The 19,520-nt window shown below is 41.9% G+C and overlaps 1 protein-coding gene across 6 annotated transcripts in view; it reads right to left on the bottom strand.

The window, feature by feature from the left end:
• The window catches only part of LOC129761900 (DNA-binding protein RFX2), a 74,338-nt gene extending 61,865 nt beyond the window's left edge, over positions 1 to 12,473 (bottom strand). For 5 of the 6 annotated variants that reach the window (XM_055759739.1, XM_055759743.1, XM_055759741.1 and 2 more), the window contains exon 1: positions 11,949 to 12,473. The gene's annotated coding sequence lies outside the window, so the exon portion shown is untranslated. Of the gene's footprint in view, positions 1 to 373; positions 623 to 11,948 lie in introns of those variants that run through there. The other variant, XM_055759740.1, reaches the window with a different exon arrangement.
• Positions 12,474 to 19,520: the final 7,047 nt, after the last annotated feature.

Raw genomic sequence — 19,520 nt, 5'->3', positions numbered from 1 at the left:
GTGTGTTATTCGTTAGTGCTTTGCAGCATCACAGTGGCCCAATACCTCCCCGAGCAGCACCGGCAAGGTTCTCATCACTTTCTGCCCCAGCAGCTTGTGTCCAAATAGGAGCGATGTTTTTAGAATCGCAAAACTGGCCAGCTATGCTCACCTGCGGCCAGGAAAAAAATCCTGTGCCGTTACTAGTGACAACCGGGAGTAGGAATGGTTGCGCCTATGGGAGGTAATAAAATAGCGAGAATTTTGCCTCATCCACCAACGATGTAATCGCTTCATTACCGGGAATTAGCCTAATGAAAGCATAATATCTTCTATGGGATGTTTTTTTGCTCTACCCAACCAGATTCTTCCGCCGGAAGCCATTTTCTTCTACCTTTAATCACAAGTCACAGTGAACACGGGTAAATCTTTTTTCATTCACAATTCCGACGTTTTTTTTCATTGGTGCATAACGAATCGCCAGCATCCACAATGCAAGGTGGAAACAACAAGCAAACTTTTCGCGCGATTCTTGAAGATCGTTCTCCTGCTGTCTAGACGGAGAATCGTCCTTCCGGTCGCCGTAAACAGTACACTCTTGACTAAACAAATACAACACTTTGTCTTCGATTGAACTTTCCAAACTCCACACCGCATCACCATAGGGACGACGATCGACTGGCAATGTATCTTCCGGGACAAGATGGCAAGTCCTCGTCTCCAATAGCGCGCCCAAGAGGGGAGACGCGGTGTATCGATCAAACAGCCACAAACTTCAGCTACAGGACACCACATCAAGCGCAACGCTGGAGGAAGAAGGATGAAGAAGGGGTTCATCGTTCCGCTCGGGTGCATCCGCTTGGCGTTTGAGCCATATTTTGTTATATTGTGTTCGATATGGACAGCTCGGGCGGACGCCACCAATTCCCGGTGCCATATGTGTGTATATCACAGGGACTCCGCGTGCTCACCGAGCGTATCCATGCTAATGTTTTCAACGGTTATATCGTGTCTGGAGGGTCCTTTTCGGGTTGAAGTATATGAATACGCGTACCCCGGAAGGAAATCCAAGGATCAATGGCCTGCACATTTTGTGTTGCCGAGAAAGCGATATGACGATCAAATCATTTTGAACTGCATACAGTAAAATCTCGTGGAAGAAGATAAAAGACCTTATGGTATTGAAAATTGCTCGGAGAACATTTGAATTTTTTTTGTCCATACATTAGTCTAACCTCTCATTAAATTCAACATGCATCCGTTTTGTTTTGAAGAAGTTATATAGAATGAAACCGGGAGAAGAAAATTGATTTTGTTCACCCTCATAGAAAATCCGGCTTGGTCTGGTACTAAAATCGCACTTAATATATGTTGTGCTGAAACGTTCCAGTAATCGTACAACTGTTGTTCGGATCGATCAGAGGACGCATCGTAGCCGTCGTTGGTCACTTTCGGTATCATTCGTTTATTTATTTTGTCTTAACGTCTTTACAACATGACCTGATTCACAATTTTTCTCCAAATTCACTCGGTTAGTGGCTTTTTCTCTCTAATTCCGCGGGCACCCCGTGCTCACCATGTCATGTTTCACTTGAACCACCTTGCTCATTTACTTGTTTCAGTCGCGTTATATTGTACCGTCGCGGGCATCGGCACAAAATGTTGTTCACAACGGAGAGTTTTGGGAGCATCTCACCCATCACTAGGTAGTGGTCCGAATCGATGTTAGCGCCTCGATAGGTTATGACGTCAATTATGTCCGAGAAATGTCGGCCGTCTATCAGAACATGCTCGATCTGAGATTCTGTTTGATTTGGTAGCCTGCAGGTGTATTGGTGGAGAAATTGTGTTGAAGAAAGTACTGCGTACGGTCATATTCTTATAGGTGGCGAAATCGATGAGCCTTACGGCATTTTCATTTGTTAATTGGTGTGCCCTTTACATACCAATTACAGGTTTGAACTCCTCCTCCTCCGCGTTCGTATTCGCATTCAAGCTGCGCGTAGAATTCGTCTTTGTCATCATCGGGACCTTCAAGGGGTCGGCTGTGCATATTAAAAGGGGTAGTACACTATGGAAACTTGAAGAAATGTAAACGAATATTCCTGGTTTAAAGCGTTTTCTGGGATGTCTACTTTACTGTAGTTTTTGTCTCAGGCTTCCCCGATGCTCCGTTCCGAAGTTCCAAGCCATTCAGTGGATCTAAATCTTTGCTTAAGGAGCGCGTGAAGAATGCGCGTAACGCATACATCAGTTGCTTACGGGAATGGATATCCTCCTGGCTACCAATGCTATCAAACAATATAATGGATGGATATATTTAAATTGATTTTTGAATTGATCTTATGTGCATTTGTCGATCAAAGATTCGAACAACTTGATTCGCCTAGTATAGTCAGAGCGGTGGATTTGCAATATTGATGCAAGCAACCAAAATTCAAAAGTTTTGGAAATTGTAGCAAATATAGCAACTTGTTTTGGAGATAATGAAAGAACTTAAGCTTGAAATTGGACCAGAGTCCAACAATTTCTGCGGTAAATCGGATGAGGAACTAATCAAACGAGCGAGAGAGAAGCCCGCAAGTCTAATTAGGCAACAAAAAAAGTAGCAGGAAGATCAAGTTTTAAGCGTTGAAGGACAGTTTTATGGTCCAGGGATTGCAGACTGATGATACGATGTAAAATGAACGAAATAAATGTATCTAAAATTTCAAACACGTTTTTCTCGAAACCATGTTTTCCCAACTAGTGGGAGTTCTACCTCTGGAAAACATGCGTGTGGATTATATGTCGAATGAGATTCTGGATGCACGATGAGATTGCACTCCTTAGTGTACTCCTCAGTGTGGCAGAGTGCGGATCAGCGCGCTTCAGTGCTGGACACAAGTTTTCGCACACTCAAGCTCTCAAGAGTAAAGAGAGTGGACTCAATCGCACCAAGATTTTTTCCAACTAGCGCACACTGATTCTTTATATATTTTCCGGTGAAAGGGAAAAGCGCATGGTTTCTCTTTGCCGAGTGATGACTTAATCCTCAGTTTAAGCATGAAACCCAGGCGCGGGTGTATCATTTCAGTAAAAATACCATCACTGCCTATGGCCATTAGTGCTCTCATGGGAAGTTCGTGTAGCCGCTGTAGCGAACTGATCTTATTGGGTGATAATTTCTGTTTATGTATAGTAAAGGGAAAGAGGAATGGGCAAGTGCATTCGAGGAAGCGAAGCGGGCTTCTAAGGAAGACATACATATATTAAGATTGCGACTACTAAAGCTATCATAATCTGATATGCGCGATTATACCCTTTCGAACCTATACACGATAATAACGTGAATTGAGCATGAATTGATTGGACAATCAATAAATGCCTATTACCAGCAAAAGGAGAATAATTCATAATACGCATCGATTAACATTGTGAGCTAACGCCAGAATGTAGGAAAAAGTTTGCTCGTTACGTCAGGGAGGAAAGCGAGTGGTTAGTGCAATCGAAGAAAACATACCTATTTTAATCGTCAAATTATTTAACTTTTGACGTAGGATTACGTCTTTCGGGAATATATTGGGGTACAAATTGAAAAATGAAAATCGATCGCATCGTGAAAAATGTCCAATTTCAAACGCTTGTTACTCATTCATTTCATGATGGATTGATGAGATTTTTGCATCAAACGATTACGGCACTCCATAACAATTTTTCACATTGGATAAAATAGTATATATCATATAACTAACTATCGAACAATTGAAAAAATTCAACCCCTATTCAAACAGAGATACCCAGTCCTGATTGGTCGAAATTGACGTCATTTCTTTTTCGCGTCCGATTCTTTCTCTCACCGGCAAGCTGCATGGCAATCGAGTAGGAGGCGCCTACTTCACACATACCAAATGATATAAAAGGAAGGAGCATTCGTGGATCTCATTCATTCTTACAACGGACGTGGAACGGACAACAACAAGTGGAGAGCAGCAGCAGTGAAAGCGGCTAATATATAGGCGAGCATAGAAGTTGAGCGGTCTAAATGCGAGCTGTGTCTCACATCGAGCTTCTATGGCAGCATAAGCAGCGACAAACAGTAGCAACGGTTGTTGAAACCGGTCTACTACTAGTGGCAGCAGCAAGCATCACGAGCGAATCGTTTCAGGCACGCTCTCTCCGTCAGAAATGCGAACACGTTTCTTGGCATCGTGAAAGTGCAGTATCGAATCTGAGCGGCCAACAATTGAGCTGTCTCACATAAGTGGCAGTAGCAGCAGCAGCGGCGGTATACATCAAGGCTGAACCTCAACAATCGAGCTGTGTCTCGCATCGGTCCACTACTGTTAGCAACAACAAACATCATGAGTAGAGAGTTTCAGGCATGCTCTCTTTCTCTACTGCTGCTGCTGCTGCTGCTGCTACTCAGTCAGATTTCTCATTCTTGTTGGACGCTCAGATCGATAAACATATGTGTTTCTAGTGTGCATTGCTGGTACTCCTGTTCACATCAACCAATACAATTGGATGCGGTTATGGAGGTAAAGGAGACAAAGGATTGGTTGAGGAAGAGTGTATCGCAAGGTTCCACATGACAACATCCAGTGTATCAAACCCGCTATCCGTTGTTTAGCTCACCGTGATGGTATCAACGAAACCCTTGCAAACCGCCGCACAGAAGCTGAAGATGCCAAAGCCAAGGAAAGCAGCAGCGACTCCGAAAAAACTACCGCTGCCAAAAAGTTAACAACTGCTACATCCGACTGAAACCTCACATTAGCACGCAGCAGATTCTGTACATCCCATTTAACCATTCCAGTCCTTTTCAGGACTTTCGATATTGCTTTGAAACGAAAGAGTTTAATTTATTGTTTTCCACTTATCATAAAAATGATATAAAACTACGATCAAAAATACTGTTTACTTGTATATTTTTCTTGTACATGTGCAACTAACAGGAAACTTATCACGTCAGAAACATACTTTCCATCAACCAACCTGACTGGTTGCGGTAAGGGAGGCGAATGACATATGTATGCATATATATATAGCGAAACGGCTCCGGTCATGCCTCAAGGAATTTTCTAAAATAATATTTTGCCGATGCCTTTGCGCGAACTACACGGGCGAGTAGCACCATAATAGCAAATCAAATGTCGAAGTTCGTGATATGGGTGCGTTCATCCCTATTCGGTTCGGCGTCGGTTTAACCCTTTCATTACGGCAGTGTGCTCCGCCGAAGTGCTACCCCTGTACGGAGCACTGCGCCGAAAAGTATGCACATCGCGCTGGTGTGATCGAAGAGCAGTATGAATTTCATGTCGCCTAAAGACGACGCTCGTACACACAGCTCGTCGCGCGGATGTCGTCTATAGACGACGCTCGTAACGGAAGGGTTAACCATCAATAACTACGCTTGGCAACATTGACATCTGGCAATTTTCATATAAGATGTTTCCCCCGCATGTTAAAAGTGGTTTTTCATGTACATAAAAGCGCAGCGTAGTATGTCAACTGCTTCCCAGTTAGAAAATAAATGATCGTTAGAAAATAAATGAGCGACCCGTCCAATTTCAAACGCTTATTGCTCATTCATTTCATGATGGATTGATGTTTGCATTCATACGTTGTCGGCACTCCATAATAATTTTTCACATTGAATAAAAAAATATATATCATGTAAATAACAATCGAACAATTAAAAAATCTCAACCACTATCCAAACAGAAGATACCTAGGCCTGATTGATCGAAATTGACGTCATTTCTTTTTCGCGCCCGATGCGTTCGTTCACCGGCAAGCTGCATGACAATCGAGTAGGAGGCGCCTACTTCACACATACCAAATGATATAAAAGGATGGAGCGTTCGTGGATTTTATTCATTTTTACAACGGACGTGGAACGGACAACAGTGGAGAGCAGCAGCAGTGGACGCGGCTAATATATAGACGAGCATCGAAGCTGTGTGGTCAATAGGCTAGCTGTGCCTCACATCAAGCTTCTATGGCAGTATAAGCAGCGGCAAACTACTACTTCTACTACTAGTGGCAGCAGCAAGCATCGCGAGCGGAGCATTTCGGGCACGCTCTCATAAGTGCGAGCACACGCTTCTTGGAATCGTGAAAGTGCAGCAGTGAACTCCAAGACATCGAAGCATCGAATCTGAGCGGCCAACAATTGAGCTGTGTCTCATATCGAACTTAAGTGGCAGTAGCAGCAGCAGCGGCGGTAAACATCGAGGCCTAACATCAACAATCGAGCTGTGTCCCGCATCGGTCCAGTACTGATGGCAACAGCAAACATCATGAGCAGAAAGTTTCAGGCATGTTCTCTCTTTCTGCTGATGCTGCTGCTCAGTCAGATTTCTCATTTTGTTCTACGCTCAGATCGGTAAACATATATGTTTTTAGTGTTTTAAGTGTGGTCACATCAGATCAACATCAACCAACATGACCTCATGCGGCAAAGGAGGATCGAAGCGTATCGCAAGGTTCTACATGACAATATCCAGTGTATCAAACTCGCTATTCGCCGTTTAGCTCGACGTGATGGTGTCAACGAAAACCACCAAAATAAAAACAGAAATAAGCAGCAGCGGCTCCGAAAAAGCTACCGCTGCCAAAAAACAAAAAATACCCAACAACCAAACCAAACGGCCCTTTTCAGGGCCATCAGATCATTATCAAAGAGTTTAATAATATATTTTTTCAAACATCCAAAATCAACATGTGACAGATAGCCTAACGTAATCCTACGTCAACTATGCGGTCGTGTCTCGGACACAACCTTCTGTGACTTTTTTACAATATTTTCTGTTCGTGTTTCAAACGAAAAATTGCTGGATGAATTTCCTGTCCAATGGTATGCAACACAACATATGTCGCAATAACGATTTTGGGTAACATGCGTTTGAAATCTCTTAATGAATCGTCACATTTTTCGTAGAATGACCCCCTATATAGAAATCAAAGATATAGTCCTATGATAGAAGACTGAAAGTCACTATGACACAGCGAAAAAAACTTCAGAGCCCAAAAAAAAATCGATTGGCTCTACCTAGAGACAGTTTGGAGAATTCTTCATCATCTATTGCCGAACTTTTTTGTAAAAATGGACTCATCGGCTTCATCAACAATTTGGACATCACGAACCTTGTGATCAGACATTGTATTTAATCGGTCTCGGATTCTCAAGCGAAAAAAAACTATAAATCAAATTATGATCAAATTTTCCGTCGAAATGCGAGAAAAAATTATCGAAAATATCTTCGAAAGTACATATTTCATGTAACATTTCGAACAATAAAACAAGAGACATCTAAATAGAAATTTGAATTCTTTTTTTTTATCTTCGCCACAAAATTACTAACTAAAATGTTCTTGAAATAAAAATCGTATTAGTTTCCACAAAAAAGGGCAATTTTCATCTGATTTTTGAGTTGAATTTTTATAACGATGATTCAAAATCCATTTCGTAGAAAAATACGCAAGTTCAAAAGCTTTCCCGCTGATCGACGCAACTGTTGGACAGCGGAGTTGAAAGAGAGTTTTATTTATGTCAAAGGATCGATCCAGAATCATCCACGCGTAAACAAGCGAACCACAGAAAGAAGAATGTTATACCTAATGCGAAGGAACGCTCCGGTGTGCACCTGGACATCCTAGCATTGTTCACCCCCTCTCTCGAGGCGTGTGCAAGTTCCCTTTAAACGAAAGCATCTCCTAGGGATACGGAAGATTATTTGATAAATAATTTCCGCTAGTAAAATGTGTACTTTTGGAATCGTCTAGGTGGATAAAAAATATATTGGACATCCAATATATTTACCATATTATTCGCCATATAAATTATTTCTAGCGTATATTTTGGGTGATAAAAAAACATAACAAATGTATCGTAGATATGTTTGAATGTTCTAACGATCTACAAAATTTATCAAATGTGATCGATGAAACGATTTGAACGAATGTTTCTGTGATGTTTCTTGATTAAATGTCTTTCATTAACGTAATTGACATGTTTGATCTCTTAAAAGCTAAATGAGAAAAAAAAGTAATATGTTTTCATCGTAATGTAGAAAAATTGAATAACAAAAATTAATATTCATTTCGTTCAATTGCTGTCTCGATGGTGGAAAATACGCGCTTGCTATTTTAAAGACTAAATTTATAACTGCTGGGTTCCGTTTATGAATTGGGAAACCATCGATACGCCAGTCAACTTCAATGGAGGTGATTCGCCTGCCTATTCGGAACCACATTATTTAATCGGTCTCATTCAATCGGGGAGTATTCTAAATTTGAAACACAGCCATTTGCTTCCTTCATTCACGGACTTGCAAATGTATTAATTGCTCTTCAGTTCAGAAATGTACATTAATGATTTTCAACGATTTTCAATGTCAATGTCTGCGTTGTTGATAATTGTGAATCGTTGTCCACTATTATCAGAATTTCTTCGTTGATATAGTTGATATCCGTTTACATTTTCGTGTTTCGTGTTGCCGTATCGTTGGCGGAATCTCTAGCAAAACGCTTTGTACATATTCCACCCGCCATGCAAGACCATCTAAATGCTTCAGATCACCGCATGGACCATGGAACATGCTTCTTGTTACAGTATCGAACAGCCATTCCGGAATCCGATTGGTTCGAAACTCGAGCGAATTGCACTATTAAATTGAAATCGACTTTTGTATTCTTAAAACTGTTCAACTCAAATTCTATCGTTCTATGCGAATGTGGTAATATCGCCTTATCGCAAAAAACGTCAAAATAATTCTTCCGTATTCGTGGAACAATTCCCTATTTCTGTCTGTCTCGATGTTATTTAAATACTTAGAAAACATAAAACTTTAAAAACATAACTTTTGATGATGTAGGATTATGTCTTCCGGGAACATACTGAACGCTTATTGCTCAGTAATTTCATGATAGATTGATAATTGAATAAAATAATATATGTCATGAACTATCGAACATTTGAAAAATCTCAACCCCTATCCTAACGGAAGTACCCAATTCTGATTGGTCGAAATTGACGACACAAGCGACGATTTATGTACTTTCAATTATTTCCTGATGGATTTACGAGATTTTTGCATCAATCAATCTGAGCACTTCAGAACAATTCATCACAATGGATAAGATAACATATTATATGAAACTATCCAACAATCGAAAAATCCCCAAACGGAAATACCTCGTTCTTACTGGTCGAAATCGAAGGTCGCAAATACATGAAAGTAGGAGAAGCTTTTGTTCCCACCGAAATGTGGTCCCTAACAGAGATTTCAAAACCAAACGATCAAAACGATTTGTTTCAATTTTCATAAACAAAAACCAATGCGTTTTCCCGCTCGAGAACGGATCGTCCGGTTTAAGCTGTCTGTTTTGTTGTATTCATTTTCACCCAAGGGAAGTTCAGGCGGCGATAAAAATTGGAAAAGTGAAGGAATATTCGAAAAGGTGATTTCCCATATGCTCTACATATCGTATTAGGTGTTGTTAGTCCAATTGAAATTCGCATTGAGGCATATAGCATCGTGTTCCGTTTGGTTTGAAGCAAAAAGGGGAATGGGTTGAATAAACCCTCATGGGTTACTCCCCTCAGGAAGTAAAAATTATAAAAGAGAATTACTTTTCCTTTCCAAATATGTTTTCTCTATAATAAAGTAACATGTTTTTCTTCTGGTGAGAAAAATTGATAATTATGTTCGATAATAATGATTACCTTATATTACATTGGTGATTTTTTTTACTTCATCCAAACATAACACAGGAGCCATCTCGTCCAGGTCCATAGAGGGCGGCTTTCATCATGTATCATTCCATTTCGGCGTCTTCTATCGTGATACACATCATCCAACCACTAATCACTATCCTTCTGTCATTATTACTAGGTTGTAAACACTGGTAGAACGAACAAACAATATCCAACAGTCAAACAAAACGACCCTTTCCAGAGCTACCAAATCATTATCAAAGAGTTTAACGATGTAAAAAAAATCCAAAACCAGCATGCAACAGATAGCCTAACGGAATCCTACATCAACTATTCGGTCGTGTCTCGGACACAACCCTCCTGTGATTTTGACGTAGAACTACGTCTTTCATTACGGGTACCAAATCAGAAAACAGGTCACCTTTTTATGAAATAAAGTTAACGTCAATAACTATTTTTGCCGCGAACGGATTTACATACCAAACGAATCTGAAATTAGTATTTGTTTAATATGCTATACATTATAATCATGTAAATGTGTACATGATTGAAATTCATGAAAACTATAAGCGTTTCCATTTTCCTGTACTGCTGATTTGTGAGCATTTTCTACCCATGCCGTCAATAACGAGCAACTTATCGCCGACCAACGATGGGGCAATCGCAGGATTTAAAGCCTCCGTGAACAAAGGAAAAGAAGAAGAACGAAGGGGAATATTGCTTAGAGAATAAACAGTGGATCTCGCTGGGGCAAACTTTCAGTATCGTTCTAGATACGAAGCAATGAACATCGCTTGTTCTTTCTTGTTTTGCGCTATCACATGTCTTCGTTTCGGATTGAGCTGTGGACGCGACCAAATTACTTACTCGCTGATGTCTCTGGCATTGCAATCATTGACGCCATTGCATTAATGTTCTGAGCTACACAGTTTTGTGGGGAATCATCAAGCTAGACTATCGTTGGCTCACCAAGAAAATAAATGTTCTGGAATTTTGCCCACGTTTTAGTTTCGCATGACAGTAGCGAAACTCTCGCCACCAAGGATGACGGCTAAGCTGATCTAGACCGGCAATATTAACAGAAAGGGCTTCTGTTGAGAAGTGCGTAAAACGGAGATAAGTGTGTGTATATTTAGATGCTTCAAGCCAAGATATATGGATATTTGTGTGCGCACGTGCGTGCTTCATAACCCATACGTAAAAATAGTGCATCTTCGCTACGCTGAAACCCCATTTGTACCTGCTTCCGTGAACATCAGCCGTGTCACGATACCACAATCGTCTAATTTTTTGATGCTATGATCGACGATTGTTCGGAGGTACAAATTATGCAGCCGTAATGCTAAATATAAACAAGGAGGGGAGATAGCGGGAGGGAAATATTTGCGATAGGGTATTAGTAATGAATCTCTGCTGAGGCAATTATTCAGTCCTATTCCAAGCAGTTAACATTGTTTGTTTTCCGTCATTATAAAGGCTTCGTTGGTGCCTTTGATATTGCATTAATGCATTGAACTGGTGATTTGATACGTGTAAGTATTATCATTGTTGCTGTTTCCATGCGGTGCGAAAGGCGGTGTTGTAGTTATGAATAATGATAATGATGCTGGTGCAACGAGTATATAATCGACTATAGTCGAGTCTATGTCAATTGCGAAAAAGGCCACCAGAATAGCGTTCGAGGTAAATTTTCAATACATTGACATGAAACAATATGCTAAATGGGATCAGCTAGTGTATTGTTCTGTGAGGACAAGAATGAATCATCAATCAATAATCGTCAATTGATTCTACAATAAAAAAAACCTTTTCAGGGCGATCAAACCATTCTACTGAACAGTTATGTCGAAAATTTCACAGCATTATAAAATAATATCCGAAGCTATAAGCAAGTGACTTATGTAAAATAACAGCGTAGTTCTACGTCAACAATGCGGTCGTATCTTGGACACAACCTCCTTTTTTGTAGTGAATCTGCAATAGTTGACAGTCGGCTCTTTATGGATGAATCGTGAAGGAACATGGACAAACGAATGAGATGAAAACTGAAAAACATCTCATTCTCTCCCTCACTCTCGAAGTTGTTAGAGAAACCTCAATATTACAAGTCTGAACACAGCCTGGTTATTCATTTGCTGATACAGAGATGACTCGTCTGTTCGTATCTATGGTCAACATTCACCCGATGTCGTACATTCGTTCCTTAAGCACTCGCTTGGAACATTTCCGATTAATGCCACAAATAAGTACAATATCCGCTACTCACCCTTTTTATCTGAATCCGCACCTCCATACTTCGATTAGCGACACGATTCATTCTCTGATATTCATACGAGACAAAACACAAATTGTTTCACGTTGAGGATTCGCCACAGATTCCTGATTTCAAACATAAACACAGCCACACAATAGATTATCCTTAGGACACATTTTGGGGTGCAGTTGAGGATCTAACAGGAACGACCAGCCACAATATCACTCCTTTCTCGTATTGCACAACACCGACCAGGAACAATCTCTCATCCCGTTTTGTACACCCTCCCCCAAAAAAGTGCTGAACGGAATCTACCAAATGCTGGCTTGCACAAATCGCCCGTCATGCAGTGGAACAAAACACATTTTGTAGTGAATTTTTCACTGAAATAGGATAATGCTGAAAAACAACACTTGCTTTTTTCGCTGTTGTATGTACACGACCGTGCAGCAGCGAATAGGCTATTTTATTTTGTTATTCGTTTTTCACCTTCGGTTGCCAAGGCGACAAAGCAGCCAGACAAGCAATCCAAGAGAAGCCGTCAGATAGGGGTTTCTTATTGGAAACGTCACGGCGCTGTCATTCTGCCGAGAAGTTTGTGCTGAACACGACAAGTGCGTTCAATGTAGGGTGGCGATGTGAACGCACCCAGTTTTTTTTTATGAATTGACTGGTGAGATCGGGTGAGATCTATTGATCAAATACGGGTGGAGAAGATGGTGCACCCACAAAAATTGTTACTAAAAAAAGCTACCAAATCTTGGGTAGTGCAAACATTCCCCTTTATTCCACGCGGCGAATGAGGTGAGAAGAATCAAGTTACTGCATTTCCGTAGCGAGAAACTTTGCTATCTAACGTCACTCACCGCGTGTTATAAGGTGGATTGGTGGAATGTAGGGTAAGGGTAGTAAAGACGTCCGTCCTTAAGTAAACGCTGATTTTTTTCGTGAATTTCACATAAAATATATTGTTATCTCACCACAAATCGTTAGTCTAGATCTCTTTTCATAATAAAATTCGTTTTGAGACAGAAATTTTGCAAAATGAATGTGTCCGGCATTTTTGAAACAATAAGAATGAGTCGGGAAAGACGGACACTTGACGCGAAAGATGGAAACTAACTTAAAATTCAAGTTTATGTACTCGATAAGTTTTGGAGTTCTTCAAACAGTCCTTAGAAATGATCGAGCAAAAAGAATTGACTAAAATCACCTAGAAAAGTGTCGCAATATTTCTCATTTTTTCATGTCACATCCGGCTTCCGGCTTCCGGCATCCGGAATGACAGATTCAGATAACGTTTTCAAAGCCGGTTACTCTTGCAAACAGAGTTGGTGGGCATCTGTTAAAAAAGAAGAAGGTGGTAATCTATTTTTTTCAAAACAATATGTTTTTCTTTTCCTTTGGTGGAGTGGCCGTCTTACCCGACTTGATTAGTTTTTTTTCAACAATATTTCTGGAGTAAAAATGAGAAAACTTCCCCACTGATTTGATAAACTGGAAGTGACAATTAAACACTCACGTAACGAAGAATACCCCAAAAAATTACCTGATAACAATGAGAACCTTATTTTCTGCAGATGAAAATTTACACCGAGTTGCTCTTTGTAGATTACTTTTTTATTTACAAATTTATATCGAGAATCAAATTGTATGTAACGTTGCGTTGTTATGTCCCTAATTTGAACTATTTTCTATGAACTTTCAGATTTTTGTTTATCCCTTTTTTTTATTTTAGGCTCATTAGCATTTTAGCTGTAACAGAGCCGAATTTTAATCGTGTACATGTCACATATTTATCATATCTATAATTAGCACATTACACAGTTGCCATTTTTCGGCGTTAGAGTATTCCCTTCTATACCATTGCAAATGGTACACATTTACACAGTAGCCATTTAGGCGTAAGAGTTTTCTATCTGTTCTTCCATTATCCAGTTAAGACTGGACAGCGGAGACAGTCGTTGATCCATTGTTGAGTTATTTATAGAACAGCAGCCCGATGTTTCTTACAGAGCAGAGCAGTTGTATGGATGAATCGATCTTATTTCGACCGTGGATCGATTTCCATCGCTGATGATTGTTGCGTGGACGTAGTTATTCTGTAACAACACAAAGATGGTCAATGGGGGCCCGGAGTTTTGAACTCACGATCGATCGCTTACTAAGCGAACGCGCAACCAATGTGGCTACGGAGGCCCCCTAACTTTCAGATATTCTCACCAAAATTTACCATTAAAATATAAAATTATCTTTAGACACAATTTTTGTATGATATTTTTTCTCTATCGGCAAAATAATTTTCATTCGTAATTGTTATTTTAATAATGTCCACTGGACCAGCTAGAAATACCGGTAAGAAGTTTACTGTTCCGTGTAGCATAATATATTATCCGGTTATTTGTAGGTGGCCAAAATTCCAGCGAGAATATGCTGACGAATGTAATAGAGAGTAACTTAACATCCCTTTCTGATTCTGTGACTCTGGGTGTCTAGAACTTCAATAATACATTTTCATTAAAATAGGCTGTATACTCAGCTAAAGAGTTTCTTAACAATTTTCAGTTACACTTTTTCTTCACACCGCGTTTGATCTATATTGCGAGTGAAAGTTCACAGAATCGTTGCTGAAAAGGTGTTCAAAGAACCTCAGAGCCCATCTTACAAGTTTTGTGCATATAACCGAGAGCTTTACGCAGACGATATTAAATTATTTTCAATTCTAGAAGAGAGAAAGAGAGAGCGAGAGAGAGAGAGAGAGAGAGAGAGAGAGTCGCAGTTTCAAATGTGTTCTGAGCAACCAACCATGTGTCGCCAATTGAAAAAGAACAATTTATCATTTATTGGTATTTTCGCTACAAATATCAAATGCGGACATTCCAAGTATATTGACGTAGGACTACGTCTTTGATTTCTATTTAGGAAGTCACTGTACGAAAAATGTAACCAAAAATTATGAGATTTCAAATGCATACTTCTTGATTGGTAACGATTTGGAAGATTTCAGGAAGCTTGAAATAAAGACGACTAGTCTTGAGGAGTGAAACTAGTGAAGTGAACATTTAAACAAAATAACAAACTAGGTTGCTACAAATACTAGGTCGGTACAAATAAACATAGGTTTGCTTAGACTGGATGACTACACTTCAACACCCCCTCTCAAACAGTTAATCCTAGGTTTGACCGTAGAGCCTTGAAACGGGTAGACTCCAACGGCTTGGTAAATATATATCCGCTATCTGATCTTCGTTCTTGATAGGTTCGATTTTTAGGGATCCAGACGCCACGTGATCACGGAGGAAGTGATGCTTGACGTCGATATGCTTGGTGCGCATCATCTCCAAATTCTTCGCCATGCAGATGCAGCCCCTGTTATCTTCGTAGATGGTAACCGGTGCGCTAGCTTCTTGCAGATCCTTCAGAACTCCGTTCAGCCAAATCGCTTCAGTTGCCGCCAGACTCAGAGCTACATATTCTGCCTCGCTGGATGATGTTGCTACTGTCTGCTGCTTCTTGCTACACCAGGAGACGGGACATCCGAACACCTTGAACAGGTAACCGCTGACAGATTTCCTATCGGTGACATCGGAAGCCCAATCCGCATCCGCGTACCCGACCAATGGTACGCTCGATTCCTCTCGCCGGAATAGTAGCGTCATACCTCTGGTTCCTTGAATGTACCGGACCACGTGCTTCAGTGCTTGCCAGTGTTGAGTCGTAGGGTTTTGCTGGAAACGACCCAGATATCCAACCGGAAAACATACGTCAGGTCGAACACACAGCATGAGATACATCAGGGATCCCAATAGCTCGCGATATGGTTCGTCAGTGTGTTGGCCTGTCGGTTCCAGTGAGAGGCCTTTCTCCATCGGAACTTTGACCGGATTGCAGTCATCCATCCCGAAGCGTTTCATCAGCCGATTGATGCCTGCGTTCTGCGACAGCTTCATTACACCAGCCTCATTGTTGTAGTCGATTTTTATGCCTAAGAAATGGCACAGGTCACCACAATCGGACATCTCGAACAGCTTGGCCAGATCACGCTTCAATTGCGCAATCGTTGATAGATTCCGACCCACCACCAGAAGGTCATCCACGTATAGAATCACGATCAGCTCATCATTGGGAACCAGCTTCGTGTAGAGGCAATAGTCGTGCTTGGACCGAATGAAGCCCATCTTCAGCAGCTCTTCGTTGAAACGCTCGTTCCAACATCTCGGGGATTGCTTTAGGCCATACAACGACTTGACCAATCGACAAACTTGACCAGGCTTCGCTTGAACTCCATCCGGAACGGCCATGTAGATGGTTTCCTTCAAACTTCCATGCTGGAAAGCAGTCCGTACATCCATTTGATGAAAATGATACTTATGATGAACTCCGACGGCCAGCACAGCTCGGATTGTGGCCAGCCTTGCCACCGGTGCGTAGGTTTCCTCGAAATCTTGTCCCGGCTTTTGGAGATAGCCCTTCGCCACTAAACGTGCTTTGTAGCGAACGGGCCTACCATTGTCGTCCTCCTTCAGTCTGAAGACCCATTTCGATTTGAGGGGTTTTACGTCAGCCGGGCACGTCGTTAACTGCCACACGTTGTTCCTCTTCAGAGAGCCTAGTTCGCTTTTGACCGCACGTAACCAATCCTTGCTGTCATCTCGTCCAGCTATCTCATCATAACTTTGTGGAGTATCTATGAAAAATAGACCGCCAGAAGTTGCTCCGTAACCGGTAAAGTAATCAAATAACTTACCAGGGAGCGTGCGCTCCCGTTCGCTGCGCCTCACTTGCGGTTGTCCGTCGGACTCGCAGTGTTCTGGTTGCGAAGGGAGCGCTGGTGGTGTCGGATCGTCAGGCTCGTCTGGTTGAGTTTCGACGTCGGACTGCGGATCTTCTTCTTCTTGGGAATCGTCACCTGGTTCTGCCACGTCAGCTTGTACATCTTCAGCTTCCCCCTCTTGTTCAAGCGGGAATACGACGACCAGGGGAGCTTTTGATGATTCATCTGGTTCTGCACCATAAGGAAAACGTGTTTCGTCAAACTTGACATCTCGGGCTACGATGATCTTCCGTTGCTTTCTGTCCCAGAGCCTGTAGCCATTAGGGGCATACCCCATCAAGACTACCTCCACGCTTTTCGGATCGAGCTTCTTCCTTGTCTGGCTTGGAATCCACGCAAATGCCTTGCATCCGAATATGCGAACCTTCTCTACACTTGGCTTCGTACCGAACCACAGTTCAGCTGGCGTCTTTTCACACTGGAGGCTTGCCGTAGGACTTCGGTTCAGCAGGTACACTCCGGTGTAGGCGGCTTCAGACCACAAATTCTTTGGGACCTGTGAATCGAAGAGCATAGCACGTATCTTCTCGATGAGCGTCCTGTTGAAACGTTCTGCTGCACCGTTCTGCTGCACCGTTCTGCTGGGGAGTATAAGCGACCGTTGGCTCCACTTTAATGCATTTGGATCTGTACCACGCCTTCTGTTCGTTGGAGCAGTACTCCCTTCCTTGATCTACGGTCAGTCTGGAAATCGCCTTGCCTGTCGCCGCTGTAGCCATTGCTTCGAACTCACGGAATTTCTCAAAAACTTGGGACTTCTTCTTCATCAGGTAGATGCGTGTGGTCGTCGATAAAGGAAACAAAATATCATGACCCGTCCCACGCCGGTGGATCAATAGGACCACAGACGTCCGAGTGGATTCGTTCCAACACCCGGGTTGCTCGCTGTCTAGTTCCGCTGAAAGGTTCGCGGCACTGCTTACCTTGTACACAGGGATCACAGAACTCAATGGCCTTTGGTTTCACGTTGATGCCATTCACCATGTTGTGCTGCACCAGTTTTGCCATCGCCTTTTCATTGAGATGGCCAAGTCGACGATGCCACAAATCGAACACCTTTGTTCCTGCAGCCATCGATCACGCCCTTCGTTCTCGCCACGAGTGTTTCGCCGTCCTTGGCAACTTGAATAACGATCGGCTCAGCCAGTCTTGAAGACGACGAAAATACCCTGGCATCATTAATCAAATGGTCACTTGATCCAGAATCCAACTTGAAGGTGACCTTTTCGCTCTGCCGCCGGCCAGATTTTTCACGGTTGACCATAAAGCTCACAGAACCGCTTCCTGAAGCTACGTTGGCCTCACCGTTGTTCCTCTGGCGGCAATCTTTCTGCATGTGTCCCTTCCGGCCGCATTTGTGGCACTTGCCTTTGAACGTTTTCGGTTTAACTTTACCTTTTTCGCCGATGAACGCCGTTGACTTCTCCACCACATCATTGTGCCGGTCACGCTGCTTCACCTCCTCTGCCAGGAGCCGCTGCTTGACGGTATCGAATTTCAAATCTTCGTCGCCTAGGTTTTCGAGCGCCGTGACTAACGGATCAAAAACTTCCGGAAGAGTCCCAAACAGCGTCACGATCAAATCCGCTTCAGCTAATTCTCCGCCTGCCTGTTTGAGCTGCCGAATCAGGTCTTCGAAAACCACCAGATGACCACGCATGGAATCGCCTTCCTTCATCCTCAACCGTCCAATCTGCTTCCGAACCAGGTTCTGCGTCACCAGAGACTTCTTAGCAAAGGAATTTTCGAGAGCTTGCCACATTTTTTTCGCAGAAGTTTTATCTCGAACGATTTCCAGGCAGTCATCGCCAAGGAAACCGATCAACAGTGACTTCGCTTTTCTGTCCGTCTCGTCAAATTTCGTCTTCACCGCGGCCTCCGCAGTGTCCGCTGGGGGATCATCTGTCAACGTCTTGACCACTCCTTGCGCGTCCAGGAACATCCGTACCCGGAAACTCCAGTTGTGAAATCCAGGACCTCCGCTGAACTGGGGTATTCCGTGCACCGAATCCTTGCTTGAAGTACCCATAACCTCTTGAGTGGTAACGATTTGGAAGATTTCAGGAAGCTTGAAATAAAGACGACTAGTCTTGAGGAGTGAAACTAGTGAAGTGAACATTTAAACAAAATAACAAACTAGGTTGCTAGGGGTCTCAGGTTGGTAGTCGGTACAAATAAACATAGGTTTGCTTAGACTGGATGACTACACTTCCACAATACTACTCAAATTCGATATTGTTATACCTCATTATATTATATACCATTAGATGAGAAATTTATTAATTTTTTTTTTATCATAACACTAACAGTGCAGATAATAAAACGAGTGAACAATTTAACATATAAAGTAGGTATGGTTTTTTTTTATTTTACTCGCTGCTCGCACTGTGAGGGAAGAACAAAAACAACATGTTTGCATAAAATTCGGGCTTCAGTCTCCTTGGTAGAGATGGGAAAATCGTTCACGAACCGCAGGAAAGAACTAGTTCGCCAAACAGATTGAACGAACGGTCGTTTTTATTCTTCGTAGTTCGTCAACAAAATGGTTTCGAACGAATGATGTGCAGCTGAACTGAATACACGTGGAATTGCGTTCGATGGAACGGATGAATATATTCAAAACGCTTGGAGAAAACCAAAAAAGACAACAATTTTGTAATTCACAACCAAAATAAATGTAACGCGTAAATTTCCAATTTCATATTTGTATTTTTTTCAATTCATGTGTAATATTTATATACTTTTTGTTT

Source organism: Toxorhynchites rutilus, chromosome 1, assembly GCF_029784135.1.
Source record: "Toxorhynchites rutilus septentrionalis strain SRP chromosome 1, ASM2978413v1, whole genome shotgun sequence".
Taxonomy (NCBI): Eukaryota; Metazoa; Arthropoda; class Insecta; order Diptera; family Culicidae; genus Toxorhynchites; species Toxorhynchites rutilus.
This window is presented reverse-complemented; position numbering and strand designations above follow the sequence as displayed.